This window comes from Macrotis lagotis, chromosome 2, assembly GCF_037893015.1.
Source record: "Macrotis lagotis isolate mMagLag1 chromosome 2, bilby.v1.9.chrom.fasta, whole genome shotgun sequence".
NCBI classification, from domain to species: Eukaryota; Metazoa; Chordata; class Mammalia; order Peramelemorphia; family Peramelidae; genus Macrotis; species Macrotis lagotis.
In genome coordinates this window covers 167,658,598-167,675,552 of record NC_133659.1, presented here as the reverse complement: position 1 = coordinate 167,675,552, position 16,955 = coordinate 167,658,598, and the positions used below count along the sequence as shown (strand labels likewise).

The following is a 16,955-nucleotide window of genomic DNA, read 5'->3' as shown; positions in this document are numbered from 1 at the left end:
GTGACTGAGACCATATTTGAATGTCTTCCTGATCCCAGCTTCAGCACTCTTTCTATTGCTGTATTTTCTATTTTGATCAAATTGTCCTAGTCACTATTCCCCAAACATATTCTGTGTTTTCCCATATCTTTTCCTATGTTCATGCTATCTATTCCATCTGAAATTCATTTTTCTATATCTTCAAGGGGAAAAAGTTTTAAGACTCAGTTCAACTATTAAAGCCTCCAGGAAGACTAATTCTTCTAGTCATATGTGACCAGTCACTTTTCTAAACCATAACATATTTTATTTGTACATTTGTTATGACACTTTTCATAACCTTTCTTCTACTATATTTACTTCTATTCATCTTAATCTCATTAAAAGATTATAAGTAAGAACCTTGAGGGCCAGGTAACAGGCAGTCAATTAGCTTTTATTAAATTCTCTGATGATAGAAAGACAAAGAAAAGAAACAGATACAAAAAAATACAAAGAAAACTCTGCTTTCAAGGACTTCTAATGGGAAGAAAAATGTGCAAATAACTATGTACATATTATTCACACATATAATATCATATATAATATGATATAATGTTAATATAAATATACAAGTACTAGCAGCTTGGGAAATCAGGAAAGCCTCTTGTAGAAGGTGGTATTTAAACTGAATCATGAAGGAAGCAGGGAAGTCAGAAGGCAGAGATGAGGAGAGTATTTCAGACAGGAGATCTTTAGTGAAATGGCACTGAACTGAGAAATGGTGTGCGATATCATTATCCCTTTTCTGTTCTATTTCAAAATTTTCCCAAGGGGAGAGTCCATGAATGACACTGGATAGGTGGGCAGTTGGGAACATAGTATTTTTGAAATTAAATTTTATTTTTTTCAAACAATAGGAATCTATTTCCTTTTCTTCCCACTCCCCACCCCATAAGGAAAAAAAGAAAGAAAACTAATTTTCTTGTAATGAATAACCATAGTCAAGCAAAACAAATTCTCTTAACTGTATTCAAAAAATTATCTCATCCAGCACTCTGAATCTATCATCTCTCTGTCAGGAGGTAGATAGAATACTTCATAATTGGTCCTGTGGAATCAAGGGTTGTCATTGCATTGATCAAAATTCTTACTGTTTTGAAAGTTGTTTGCTTTTACAATGTTATTATTGTGCAAATTATTTTTCTGTTTCTGTTCATTTCATTCTTCATCAGTTTGTGTGTTTCCAAGTTCTTGTTGATAATATATTATCTATAATTATATTATATATTATATATAATATTAAAATTATAAAATAATATTAAAATATATTTGCTCACTTCATTCTGTATCAGTTCTCATAAAGCTTTCCATTTCTCTTTGAAATCATCTGTTCTTCACTTTTTTACAACACAAAAGTGTTCCATCACAGATATATACCACAATGTGTTCAACTACTCCTCAAATGATGGAAGATTTAGTTTACAGAGTTGTTGTGTTTTTTTGGCCACAAAAAAGCTACAATAAATATTTTTGTACATAGAGGACCTTTTCCTCTTTCTTTGATCTCCTTTGGATTTAGGCCTAGATGTGGTAAAGTTAGGTATGTGAATAGATTTTTGGAAAGGAAATTGAGATCATTTGGTTAAACCCTCTCATTTCCAGAGAAAGAAAAGGAGCCTCAGAGAGGCTGAATGACTTTCTCAAAGCTATGACTCAAGATAGCACGGTCCAGTGTGAAGAATGCTGGTTTTGGAGACTGATGACCTAGCTTCTCATTCTGGTTCTGCTACTTATGACCTGTGTGATCATGATTGAGTCACTTGACTTGTCTTAATTCCTTATCTGTGAATTGGGTTTGTTTGACTCTTCAATCATGATGGGCCCTGCCCAGCTCTAAATCTACAAACTGCTATAACCTGCTACTTCAAGCTGGAGGATGGAATTTCATTTCAGATTTGAATCAATGTCTCATATGTGGAGAGAGCTAGGGAGAGGCAATGCATAGTGAACATGAAGTGGTAAATACTAGAAACTGATGGATAAGCTGGAGAAACAGGGATAAAGAACCATTATCTCAACTTACGAAACACTCATCTCAATTTCAAGTCCCTCCCTCTCTTCTAAAACTTATTTTTTATTTCCCTCACCTATTTATTCCTTCACCCTGAAATCTATTTTCAGGTGGGGACTCAGTTTGCACCTGATTTGATACATGTATTGAAATTCAGTGATTCATCCAACAGACACCTAATTTTGGCAAACAGTGGAAAGAACTTTGACCTGGGATGTCAAGAGATCAGAAATCCCATCCTAATGTAGATGCCAACTATGCAACCTTGAGAAAATCATGGTGTAGATAGATGATGCAGTGGATAGATCATGAACCCTGGAATCAGAAGGAACTGAGATCAAGTGCAGCTTCATATTAACTGTGTAACCCTGGGCAAATTACCTAAACCTGACTGCCTCAAAAAAGACAAAAAAAGCATATAATTTCTCTTGGTCTCACTTTCTTCATCTGTAAAACTAACAGTGAAGACTACATCTCACAAGTTCCTTTTATCTCCAATATTGGCATGTCCTATGAATGAATGACAATGGCATCCATGCCCTCAAGAAGTCCTCAGTCCAGTAAAGAAGATGAGACATATACCCAAAGGAATATATGGTGGGGCCATTTCAGACTTTGTGCTAGTCTTGTTCTGGATTTCTAAGAACATAAACTCAGTAGCTTTCACCTCTAATATAAGCATCAGGTTTATTAACAGCATAGAAACTGGTGGTTATAAACATTTACCAATACCCTTTCCACCCCCCCCCAAGTCAATCCCAAGAAAAAGGATATATATCAAATGATATGAAAAATTTTCAGGAGAAGAAATCATTAATAATAAGAGATGGAAATTAAAATAATTCTGAAGTTTCAACTTACACCCCAAAAGTAGGCAGTTGATAGAAAGAAGTCAGTGTTGGGGGATACATGGAAGACCAACATGCAAATGGCAGCAGTGTCTTTCACAAAATAAGTGCTTAATAAATATGTATTAACTGGACTTAATGAATACTCTGTTTGGTGTGTGTGTGTATGTGTGTGTGTGTGTGTGTGTGTGTGTGTGTGTGTGTGTGTGTGTGGAGGGGGGCAGTTAGAATCTACCCAAGCAGACTAGAGTAAGCAGACCAGTAATTTTTGAATAGAGAAATCATGAGATAGCTAGATAAAGATAAAATGAAGGGGATGGTAGAATTCTTTGGGTGCCAGGGTTTTTCTTTTTTACTCATATCTCTTTCTGTCTATACACACTGAACTCTATTCAAATTAGATTACAATAATAACAAGTCACCATTTATAATTTTATGCATTTTATGGCTTGCTAATTACTTGACAAAATTTACTTCATTTTATTTTACAGATCCTGTGAAGTAGGGGCAGTGGAAAGAGTTCTGTACTTGGAGTCCCAGAGCTGAATTCAAATCCTAGCTTCAGGTCACTTACTAAAACAAAACAATTCCAATGAGGAAGAAAAATGGAATTTGTCTGTGGACTCACAGGAAATTCACTAACCAATTTTAAATTATTGTTCAAGATAAGTAAGGGGAAGTAATGGAGTATCGAGCTACCCTTGGTAAGTTCAAGTAATTTAGCTTAGATGAAGAAATAGCAGGTGATTGATCAATCACTCTGAATAATATTTGAAAGATTATGGGAAATAGGAGAAATATCACAAGGTTACAGAAGGGCAAATTTGGTATTTTCCTAACAAAAAAAAAATGAGTGGAGGTGAGTGGGGAGGGAAGAGAATAAAATCTGCAAACTATAAGCCAGCTAACTTGACTTCAATTCCTGAGAAAGTTCCTGAAGAAAATGGAGCATTAAAGAGATGGTTGATTAACTTCTAGAAAGGGAAATAGCAATTAGCATTATTTTGTTAAGAACAGGTAATCCCATGCCCATCAATTTGGGGAATGACCGAACAAATAGTGATATATAATTATGACGGAACACAATGGATGTTAAAAGAAATGATGAGCAGGATAGTTTCAGAAAAATCTAGGAAGATTTAGATAAACTGATGCAAATAAAGTGAGTAGGACCAGGAGAACATTTTATAAAGTAGTAGTAATAATATTGTAAGTATGCTCAACCATGAAAGATAGCTACTCTAATCAAGATGATCTAAGACAATTCCAAAGGACCCTTGATAAAAAAAAGGCTATCTAACTCTAGAGTGAGAACTGATGAATTCTGCATTTATATTAAAGTATATTTTTTACTTCATTAATTCTTATTTTACTTTTTTGACTTTTGTAACAGTTAATATGGAAATACGTTTTACTAATTTTACATGTATAATCAATATAAACTTGTTTCCCTTTTCAAGGAGAGGAAAAGAGTGGGAGGGAAGGAGAGAATTTGGAACTTGAAATTTTAAAATAAATGAATGTTAAAATTTTTTTATGTGTAATTGGGAACTATTTAACAATGTAAACAAAAAAAGTATTTTAAAAAAGAGCAGATTATCCCAGATTAACTTCTTTCTTTGACAAGGGTACAAAACTAGTGGATCAGGATTAAATATCTCATACTATGGGGAAAAGGTAGAGAGATATGTGGATTAGAACATAATGCAATCAGATGGATTTTGGAATGCTGGCTGACTGGACTCAAAGAGCATCTGTTAAGTAGTTCAATATTGACATGACAGGAGATGCCCAGTGGAGTGCCTCAGAGACCTTTGTTTTTCCCTATGCTATTTGATATTTTCATTAGCAAGCAGTTCATAGACAGCATGTTTACCAAATTCGCCAATGATATCAAACTGGGAGGGATGGCTGACACATGAATAACTGGTTTCACAAAAGACATTGGGAATTGTAGAAGGGGAGTTTCTTAATTTGAGGATCATGAACTAAAAAAATTTTTTAAATAACTTTTTCAATATAAGTGGTTTCTTTTATAGTGCTATGTATTTTATGGTATGTTTTTAAGAACATACTGAGAAATGGGTTATTAGGCTTCATCATTTTTCCAAAGGCATTCATGATAACAAAAAAAAGTTAAGAACAACTAGATTAGAGAATTATGAGGAATCTAATAATAATAACAATAAGATGAATCTCAATAAAGATAAATTTAAGTGGAAGGAATGTATGTGTATATACATATTCTTGAGCCCTTAGTTAAATTTTATCCTTGTAGTACAAGAATTGACTTCTTAAGTACAGGATAGGAGAACATTAGCCCCAAAAAACATCTCTGGGTTTTGGTGGATGAAAATCTTAGCATGAGTCAGCAAAGTGGTCTCACTATCTTAAATACTGTTGTACTGAGGGTAATATTTCCCTGAATAGGGTGCTGATAATCCTGCTGACCAAATAGGTGGCACAGTAGATAGAATGTCAAAACTGAAATCAAGAAAATTCATCTTCCTGAGGCCATATTTGAATTAAGGAAGAAGTAGGGAGATTATTGGGTATATATTGTTGCATATACTGTTGGCTATATATGATTAATGTGAGGGTTTGAATGGAACTTTTGAGTAAAAATTTGTTAGGAGGGAAGGGCAATGGGGATAGGGTATATTATAAATATAAAAGTTTTTTTAAAAGTTCAGCAGAGAGACACACATGACAGGACATACAGGCTACAGCATTATGATCAAAGATGACCTGAGCAGAAGTGATAGAAGAAAAATCATCAGAGAAATGGTCAGTCACGATGAGGTGGGCCCATCACACAGGGACAGCTGAGATTCCTGGATAGGCAGCCTATGGGAGTCATTGGGAGCAATTTAATATTAAGAAATGTAGAGGAAGGCCAGTAGAAAACTGGTTTATCAACCTCTGCAGAATTTATGGAAGAACATGGACAAGAAGCATCCAGGATGAAAAGGTGTGGATGGATCACAATCTTCACCTGTGGAGGCATTTCACATTTTGACAGATTCTACAGATCTAAAATGCTGGTTTCCTCCCTCTGTTTCCCTCAGTCTCCATGTCACCAAGTACATGCTGATTCTCAGTCTTCTAATTATTGGAATGAAGATTCAAAGGACAAAAGTGTATAAAACCTGAGTGCAAGAACTAAGGAAGGTGGAGATGTCTTTGAAGTTCTGTTGGGGAGGTGCCAGAATCCGAATAGAGTCAAAAGAACGGGTTAAGAGCCATTTCAGGGAAGGGTCAACAGGGCTAAACTCCTTAGAGATTCAAATGTGGGAGGGAAACTGGGGAGGCCACAATTTCTGGGATCAGCTCAGAAGTCCTGTTGGTTGTGAACCCTGAATTCCCTTCTGACTCCTTTGGTGGACACTGAGGCCAGCCCCGAAGAAGATCAGTCCCAGTAACAGGTCCCCGACTCTGCTCAGCATCTTACTCTGGGCAGATTCACACTGTGCTTTGAGGGATCTCAGAGCTAGCTCCACATCCTGAGAAATGTTATAACTGGAGGATGAGGGAGTGCTATCTCACTCCATTCCAAGATGACAGGTCTCTGAAGGCTGGAATGTTCCATGTGGCAGGTGTAGACATCTTCAAGCTTCAGAGTCATTTCCAGCATCACCAGGCTCTGGTATGTCCAGTCTCCATTGCTGAGCAGGCCTGTAGACACAACCCTAGCTGTCCTGTACTGCCCATTCAGGAACTATTTGACCTCAGTGTCCCCAGAAAAGAAACCAGTGACAGAGCAGACAAGAAAGTTGTGGTGTTCTGGTGAGGCCAGCTAGGATGGATTCACTATCACCTTGGGTTCAACACTCCTGCTCTCTGAGAATGGCTCAAATATCCCAAAGTTGCATCTGCAGCACTGTAGTTCATCTTCTGGCTTTTCCAAAACTCTGCATTGGGCTGCCCCAGCCACAAACTTCTCCATGTTGCTGTCAGAGTGCACCCGATTATAGATGTATCTGTCCACAAACCACCCAAGGTGTCTGTTCGGATGTACTCTTGGATGTACGATACTCCATATAGTGCTCTAGGGGCCACTTAGGGGTGGGACCAGATTAAATTATCTTTAAGGGCTCTATATTTTTTGTCTCAACCATCATCTTCAGTTTGTTTTGTTTTGTTTTTTAGGTTTTTGCAAGGCAAACGGGGTTAAGTGGCTTCCACACAGCTAGGTAATAATATATTAAGTGTCTGAGGTCGGATTTGAACCCAGGTACTCCTAACTCCAAGGCCGATGCTTTATCCACTACGCCACCTAGCTGCCCCAAAATTGAATTTTACTTTTTTTTTTTTTTTTAGGTTTTTGTAAGTCAATGGGGTTAAGTGGCTTGCCCAAGGCCACACAGCTAGGTAATAATATATTAAGTGTCTGAGGCCAGATTTGAACTCAGGTACTCTGACTCCAGGGCCAGTGCTCTATCCACTGCACCACCTAGCTGCCCCCATCATCTTCAGTTTGTAGAAGAGGCTATAAACCAAAGTTCATAGCAGTGAAGTGACTTGCCGAAAGTCATGCTGCTAATAAGTATTTTGTATAGTCGTTTTCTTGACACAATACTGGAGTGTGGTTTGTCATTTCCTTGGCCAGCTCATTTAATAGATAAGAAATTGAGGCACACTGAGTTAAATGATGTGCCCAGGGTCACACAGCTAGTAAGTTTCTGAAGACAGAACTCAGGAAAATGAGTTTTCCTGACTTCAGGAGGTTGCCCTATTAATTAGCCCAAGGGATAGTATTTAACCCCAGGTCTCCTGGGTGCAGTGACTCTTACCTCTATTTTTGTCTAAAAGACTGGTACTCCACCACAATCAACTCAGCAAATAATGCAGTTTAATAGGTTGGTGGGCTTACTTGGCAGGATGTGAGGGTGTTCCCTTTTTTTTCCCATTAGACTGGGAAGGAGATATTTTTATTTTTTTGCTTCTTCTGACCACTAAGATATGACTCTGTCTATGATTCACTTTTCTATTCTTGCAGTAGAATTTGAAAATCTATTTTCTAAATACTAAGAGGAGGAAAATCCACACCTTATCATTTTTCCAGTGGGATATCCAATGGGATAAATTGACATGTTGATCTTAAGTCAAGTCAAAATACATTTATCTTTTGTTGTTCAGTCATTTCTGTCATGTCCAACTTTTCATGACCCATTTGGGATTACTGTAGTTTGTCATTTCTTTCTCCAGTTTATTTTTCAGATAAAGAAATTGAGGCAAACAAGGATCACACAGCTAGTAACTGTCTGAAGCCAGATTTGAACTCAGTGAAATGAGTCTTCCTGACTACATCCTAGCACTCCATTCATTATGCCACTTAACTGATCACTATTAGCCAGTTCTGTGCTAAGTACTTGGAAGTAAAAGGAAGGTAAAAGCTGTCCCTCAAGTAAGTCCCTGCTCACAGTCCTGTGAGGAAGATAATATACAAACAACTATGTATCAGCAAGATATAGATAGGATAAATCAGAGATACTCTCAGAGGGAAATGGTAAACAAATGATGTATAAAAGAATAGATAAGCTAAGAGAACAGATAGTTAATATATGAGAGGAAACATGAGAGGTGATGGATAAGTAAATTGGTGGTGGGTGAAGCACACTTCTCATAATATGATATGACACAGTAAAACTTATGCATACCTATGATAATGGTTCAGAGGCCAGAAGGAAATGAAACATCTGTCCATTTTACCATTCCTAAGACACATTTGGCTGCAGGAATACAGTATTGTATTCATTTCTGAGGATCATGACGTAAGGAATTAGCAAACTAAAATATGGCCAGAGTGATTCAAGTATTTGCCAATTATATTTTGTTTTTGTTTTTGTGGGGCAATGGGTTTAAGTGACTTGCCCAAGTTCACACAGCTAGTAGGTATCAAGTGTTTGAGGTCATATTTGAACATAGGTCCTTCTGACTCCAGGGCTGATGTTTTATCCACTGATCCACCTAGCTGCCCCGTGGTTGGAATATTAAGGGGTTTATCAAGAATTCAGATTGAGATGACTGGATCCAAATTGGGTCACAGGCCATCTCTCCTCTCCTGGTTCTTGTTCGTGTCCATGACCATGTCCATGTCCATCTTCAACCAGTCAACAAACAGCTCCTCTTAGCCACCCACATTGCATTGTTCAAAGGTTTTCAGTATCTACTGAGCACCAGTGATGTTAATTAATCAATCATCAATCATCATCTCATGACTTAAAATAACTCACATTTACATAATAATTCCTCTGAGCTTGTTTTGATTTGATTAAAATATCTTACAAATATCTTTGTGAGTAAGATGGTCATGTGGGCAGGATGACAGTACAGTTACATTCACCATTCATCAGAGAGAATTAATTAATTGATGGAACAATACTCATATACAACTGACTTAAGAAAACATTATTAATCTCCTCTTATGTGTCAGAATACAAAGAAAGAAATGAGATAGTTCTTGCCCTCAGGGATCTTTCACTTTACTTGGGAGGAAGCAGATAGTAAAATACCAAAACTTCATTCTATGTGCTTTCCTTAATATATGTATCAGTAACTTATATGAAGACACTGAAGGCAAACTTGCCATATATGAAGATTACCCAAAGTTGAGGGGGTTGTAGTTATTCTGCTGTCTGATTGGAAATAGATAGCAAGATAAAATTGAAGGGTACATGTAAAATCTTGCACACAAAATCAATGTCACAAATAAAACATCTAGGTGATACAGTGAGTAGAGCACAGGTCCTGGAGTTAGAAAGACCTCAGTTCAAATTTGACCTTAGACCCTTGACACTTAATAGCTGTATAACCCTGATCAAATCATTTAATTCCAATTGTTTTGCAAAAACAAAAACAAAACATGGAGAATAATCTCAATGAAGAGTCCTCCTGAAAAAGATTTCTTATTTTTAGTGACCTGTAATTTCAACTTACATCCAATTCACTGACTATTCAAGACATCATGCTGTGATGTCATTGATCCTCTTTGAAAACAAAGGAGGGGAGCAGCTAGGTGGTGCAGTGGATAAGGCACTGGCCCTGGAGTCAGGAGTGCCTGGGTTCAAATCCCACCTCAGACACTTAATAATTACCTAGCTGTGTGGCCTTGGGCAAGCCACTTAACCCCATCTGCCTTGCAAAAATCTAAAAAAAAAAAAAAAAAAGAAAAGAAAACAACGGAGGAACAAGAACAACAGTTTGAGTCAAATAGTGTGGTAGTGCCTGGAATTATTAGGTATTTAATTAACGCTTTGTAGATTGAATGATTGATATACATGGTTGCAAAACACAACAAAAGCAAATAAACAAAAACTCAGACTGTTTTTAGAATTAAAACATTTCATACAAAGGAGAAACTGATTGAGTTGTATTCTGTCCCCACAGGACACAGTTGACAGTATTGTATTCATTTCTGAGGATCATGACGTAAGGAATTAGCAAACTAAAATATGGCCAGAGTGATTCAAGTATTTGCCAATTATATTTTGTTTTTGTTTTTGTGGGGCAATGGGTTTAAGTGATTTGCCCAAGTTCACACAGTTAGTAGGTATCAAGTGTTTGAGGTCATATTTGAACATAGGTCCTTCTGACTCCAAGGCTGATGTTTTATCCACTGATCCACATAGCTGCCCCGTGGTTCAAGTATTTGAAAGGCAGCTAGGTTGTAAAATGCATAGAGTTAGGAAGATCTGAGTTCAAATTCAGCCTCAGACATTTAGTAGCTGTATGACTCAAGTCAAGTCACTAAATCACTGTTTGCCTCAGGTTCTTCAACTAAAATGGGAATATCATCAACTCTAAAGTTCCTCTAGTCCAGATAATGGGCCCCCTATTGCTGGAAGTGTTAAAACAGATATTGGATGCCAGATTTGCTCTAGAGTAAGTGTGTCTAACCTGGAGTCCATCAGATTACATTCATGTGACCTGTGTGTTGTGTAACTAGAAAATGAAGGAATGGGTAAGAGTATGTATCAATGTTGGAACATCATAGATTGGGTTAGTGCTTATTTACTTTTTTCACATAACTAACACTGGGCGGTTTCACAGACTGCTGAAAATTTTTTTTTTTATAAAAGATCTGAAGATTAGACATTAGGATCTCAGAATGTTATATGGAGGGGTGGAGCCAAGATGGTGGAGTGAAGACAGGAACTCCTAAGAGCTTTCCTCCAAATACCTTTAAATAATGACTCTAGTCAAAGTCTAGAGTGGTGAAACTCACAGAAAGACTGAATTTTTCAGTCCAAGACAACTTGGAAAATCCACAAGAAGGGTCTGTTACACTAGGATTAGAAAGGGCTCTAGTGTCCTCACTGCTTCTGAGCGAACCTGCTCCAGTCATCCAGGAACAGATTACAGAATGCCTGGGCTCCTGGAGGTGCCTGAGTCCCTGACAGGTTTCCAAATCTCTCAGTCCAGGGATTGCAAAGGACAACTTGGAAGTTCAGTGGGAAAACTCTGCCTCACCAGAGTTAGCAAAGAGCCCAGTTGAGCACAGGCCTCAGAGCAGACCTGGCCACAGGGTACCAGAAGTAGGCTTGGGGAGCCACTTGACAGGGAGATACCCCAGCAGCTGCTTTCAGGATGCTCAGCCATGGACAGTAAGGAGGTTGGGAGAGATTGTAGAATTCTCTTTGCTATCCTTGAGGCAAGACTCTGTTGCTTTGCCCATACTCAGATCCAGATTGCATTCTGGGGTCCCAGTCTCAGAAAAGGAACTTTACTGCCATAGGGGAGCAGTGACTCTCCTCATGAGTGCTTGTGGTCATCCACAGACCAAAGTACAGACTGGAAGAGCAGCCAGAGCCTCTCATAAGACCTTGGAAGGACTGAGGTCCCTGGGAGTGTCCCTGAAAACAACTGCAAAAATCCTCAAAAGTTTGTGAATTCTCCATCCTGGAAGCAGAGCCTCCACCTTAACAAAGAGTTAAAATCAAATCATAAACTGGGGGAAATTAGCAAAACAACAGAAAAAAAATCTGACCATAGACAATTACTTTTTTTCTATGGAGACTCAAAATACACACTCAGCCGATAACAAAGTCAAAACTTCTATAGTCAAAGCCTCCAAGGAAAATATGAATATATCTCAGGCTATGTAAGAGCTCAAAAAAAAAAAGATTTTCAAAATCAAGTAAGTGAGGTAGAAGAAAAATCGGAAAAAGAAATGAGAACAATGGGGAAAATCATGAAAATCAATTCAGCAGTTTGATGAAGGGATTACAAAAAATACTGAAGAAAATAACATCTTAAAAACTAGTTTAGGTCAAATAGAAAAAGCAGTTCAAAAGACCAATGAGGAGAAAATGCCTTAAAAAGCATACTTGGCCAGATGGAAAAGACTCTCTGAAGAAAATAATTCCTTAAAATGTAGAATGGAGCTAAGGGATGCTGATAATTTTATGAGAAATCAAGAAACAATAAAACAAAACCAAAAGAATGATAAAAAACCAGAAGAAAATGAGATATTTATCTCAATGGAAAAATGACTGATCTGGAAAACATATCTAGAAGAGATAATCAAGAAATAATACAGGAAAACTGTCCTGAGATCCTAGAAGCAAAGGGTATAGCCAAATTTTGGGACTCCCAAGACAAGGAGAAAATATTATATGAAGCCAAAATGAAGCAATTCAAATATCATGGAGCTACAGATAGGCTAACACAGGATTTAGCAATGTCTACATTAAGGGCTCACAGGGTTTGTAATATGATATTCTGGAAGGTAAAAGAGCTTGGATTACAGTTGAGAATCAACTAGCCAGCAAAACTGAAAATACTCTTTCAAGGAAAAGACAGATATTCAATGAAAAAGAGGACTTTCAGACTTAGCTGATGAAATGATTAGAGCTGAACAGAAGGTTTGATCTTCAAGCACAGGACTCAGGTGAAGCATAGAAAGGATGGACTGGAAGAGCAAAACATGAGAGTCTTAATGATGTTGAATTACTTGTATTCCTGCATGAGAAGATGATACCTATAATTTATATGAACCTTCTCGTTTATTAGGGCAGTTAAAAGGAGTCTACATAGACAAGGCACAGGAGGGAGTTGAATTTGAAGTATAATAAAAAGATAGAGTTAATGGGCAAGAAAGGAATGTACTGGGAGAAAGGGAAATGAGAAATAGAATGGGCTGTTATTTCACATAAAAGAATCAAGAAAAAGCTTTTGCAATGGGGTAGAAGTGACTCAGAGGAAATAATATACACATTCAATTGGGTATAGAAATCTATCTTACCCTGAGGAAAATAGGACAGGAAAGGGATGGGAAAAAGGGGATGGGGCAGGGAGGTATGGGTGATAGGAGAGAGGGAAGATTGTGGGAGAGGGCAGTCAGATACAATACATTTTTGAGAAGGGGCAGGGTGAAAGGAGAAAGAGTAGAATAAATGTGGGTGGGGGGAATAGGATGGAGGGAAATACAGTGAGCAATAGCAACTGTCAGAAAAAATATAGAAACAATTTCTCTGATGGACTTATGATAAAGAATGCTATCCATCCCAAAGACAGAGCTCGGGAGTCTGAACACAGACTGAAGCACACTTTTTCTCTCTCCCTTTATTTTTCTTGAGGTTTCTCTTTCTTTGGGGGGGGCAGGGAAGGGGAAATATATTTACTTTTACAACATGACTATTGTAATGTGAAAAGAAGTAAAAAGCTAACTCCCCCAAAAACATTTTATGCCTCATCATAATTATTACAGATAACTTTATTGCCTGCAGCATTAATTGTTATTTTGTCACATAGGCTTTGAAAATAGATTTAGAGATGCTAGAAAACACCAGCTACATTTCAGTATATTTGCTACTCCTTTCAAAGTTTGTCTATAAACTTGAAAATAGTATGTATAGAGTTGCAATCAGATATACGTCTTAAAGAAAAATTTATTCAAGTGTTCTTTATCAAATTTTTATAAGCTGTACCTATCTAAAGGAAAAATATCTGGCATTTCACAAGTGTGCCCTATTAATGATCTCTCTTTTGGGGAGTACATATTTTTTAAAAATTTTATTTATGTAAGGCAATGGGTTTAAGTGACTTGCCCAAGGTCACACAGCTAGGTAATTATTAAGTGTTTGAGGTTGGATTTGAACTCAGGTACTCCTGACTCCAGGGCTGGTGCTCTCTCTATTGCATCACCCTAGCTGCTCCTGGGAGTACTTTTTGGCAATCAATTTTTTTCTTATATGAAGCATATATAAAAAAAGGAAAAATAGAACAAAAATTTCAAATAAATATCTTGAAAATATTCTTTCCATTGCTGCACCCTTTATCAAACTAGAAACTGATGTACTAGTATCAAAAAAGTAGGCTTAGTATACATTTAAAATGACATGTTCTTTTTTTATTTAAAAAGTAAATGTTTATTATTATATTCATTTTATTATTATATTTTATTACCTTATTACATTTTATTTTATATGCATTATTGCATTGTAGTCATAAATAAATATTAAATTCTATATGTAGCCCTTGACAAATTTTTATTGGGCAATGCCCAGAAGAGCTAAAAGGTTGGACACCCATGCTCTAAGATCCTGGGTGGGAAACTTTTTTTCTGCCAGGGGTCATTTGGATATTTATAACATTAATTTGCTGGCTATATTTATTCAAACATTTAATGAATTTCCCTTAATAATTTATTGAATTTTGAGTTCCTCCTTCTCTCCCCCACCCCCACCCCAGGTTGCATGCTATCCCAATACAGCCCTCTGGTTAAAGATTCCCTGCCCCCTGCTTTAGATGCTAATTCCTACTTGGGACTGAGAATTTGATTACATGATCCTAGAGGTCATTTCCTACTGTGAAATTCAGTAAGTTATTTTTGGAGATCTATTATGTGTTCACTATAGTTTTTATAGTGGGTAATGGGGCATCAGTCATGGTTCCTATATTCAAGGACCTTAATGTTTAATTGGGGAAACAAATGAAATAATGGAAAAAGGCAAGGCAAACCTGAAACCAACATTAATTTGAGAAGCACAGGTACTATACCAGTCGGCTTTCTTTTTTTGATTTTTAAAGATAATAGATGATTCTCAGTTTTAAGATTACAAGAGAGCAGAGACTTCCCATATGTCTGTATGATGCCGTGCTGGGCTGATCCAATGATGGCTTTTAACATGCCCTTAAACCACAATAAGTGATCATCTTTGTGTCAGCTTGTTTTTCATTTACATATAACACAAATAGTCTATAGTGCTTGAAAAAATATAAATAATAATTTTAAAAATTAGAGTTGATCTAAGTACAATGACCATTTATTAAGCATTGTGTATATGGGAAGGGAACAAGCATTTATTAAATGTCTAATATTTTTCAGGCACTCTCGTAAGCACTTTATAAATATTATCTCAATTGTACACAGTATAATGCAGGAGATAATATGCAAACTATGTACAAACAAGGTATAGACAAGATAAATTGATGTTTAAGAGAACATATTAGTTTTCTTATTGAGACACTGCTAGGGACTGGGAACATAAAGAAAAGAAGAAAAATATCTACCCTTGAGAAAGATACATTTACTTTAATATGAAATATAATAATCATATGAGCTAGAGAGGCTGAAGAAAGCTTCTGATAGAAGGTAGGATTAAAGCTAGGTCTTTCAGGATGTATATATCTTCTCTCCTATGGAATGAAAGTTTCTTAAGGCCAAGGATAGTCTCATTTAGTGTTTATAGCCCCACAGTTTAGCACAGCTCCTGGTAAATAGTAGGTTCTTTCTGATTTTAGATAATATGGAGATTTAGCTAATACTGTATAAATAATAAAATATACTAATTTTCACTTAAAAAGTACTTTATGATTGATAAAATTCTTTCTTCATAAAACTTTGCTAGGTAGATAGGTTCAGAAAGATTCAGTAACTTGCCTAGATTCACATAATTAATAAATACTAGTTTTCTGATTTTGAATCCTGTACTCTGCTCTCACAAGGTACTTTGAAGAAATATTGAAATCTGTGGAGAGAATATTGTGGGGAAATGTTGGACATAATAGAGGAATACTGAACTCAGAAAATATGACATGAGCAGAGATATACTAGGATTTGTAACATTTTGCATAGTATATAGATCTTTGGCAGATAGGTGAAGTATATAGACATCTCAGAAAAATATTTGTTATTTATATATTTTTTAGGTTTTTGCAAAGCAATGGGGTTAAATGGCTTGCCCAAGGCCACACAGTTAGGTAATTATTAAGTGTCTGAGGCCGGATTTGAACTCAGGTACTCCTGACTCCTAGGGCCAGTGCTCTATCCACTGTGCTACCTAGCTGCCCCTATTTACTTTCTTAATAGAAGAGAAAGTTATATTTTAGCTAGAGATTAGTGAAAATGAAAATGTAATTTCTTTTCCTATCCAAGTTCATGAACATTATGAAATCTTAGAGGACCATGGATCACAGCTTATGAACATTGTTGTAGGGAAATATTAAATCCTATGACAAGGTATTAGATACTTTTGAGATTCATTAGGAGAAATAGGGAAAGTAGAAACTTAAGTGATGGGAGAAACTAGACACACATGAAAAAAGCAGGAATATCTATACAACTTAAACATAAGAATTATAGATAAATCATGCAGTGGATAGTGTGCTGGATCTGGAGGCTGGATGACTAAGTTCAAATCAGAATCAGACACTTAGCTATATAACCCTAGACAATTCATTTTGCTGCTGTCTTCCTCAATTTCCTCATCTGTGAAATGGGAATAATAATAGCACTTCAGAGTTGTGAGGATCAAATGAGATAGTATTTATAAAGCATTTTGTAAAAGTTGAAATACTATATAAATGTTAAGCTTTTACAAAATATGTATATTGGCTAAATCTAAGATTGCTGAAGGAGTAAAGGGATAATCATAGCTCATACTTCAGTAGACATTTAAAATTTCTTTTCTTTTTTTGTGAGGCAATTGGAGTTAACTGATTTGTCCAGGATTACACAGCTAGTAAGAATAAAATATCTAAGGTCAAATTTGAACTCAGGTCCTTGACTCCAGGTTTGTTTTTCTTGTCACCTAATTGTCCCTTAATGTTTTTTTTCCCTTAGAAGATAA

General features: G+C 36.5%; 1 pseudogene; it reads right to left on the bottom strand.

Moving 5' to 3' along the window:
• Positions 1-6,206: 6,206 nt before the first annotated feature.
• Positions 6,207-11,481, bottom strand: LOC141512022 (HLA class II histocompatibility antigen, DRB1 beta chain-like; annotated as a pseudogene).
• Positions 11,482-16,955: the final 5,474 nt, after the last annotated feature.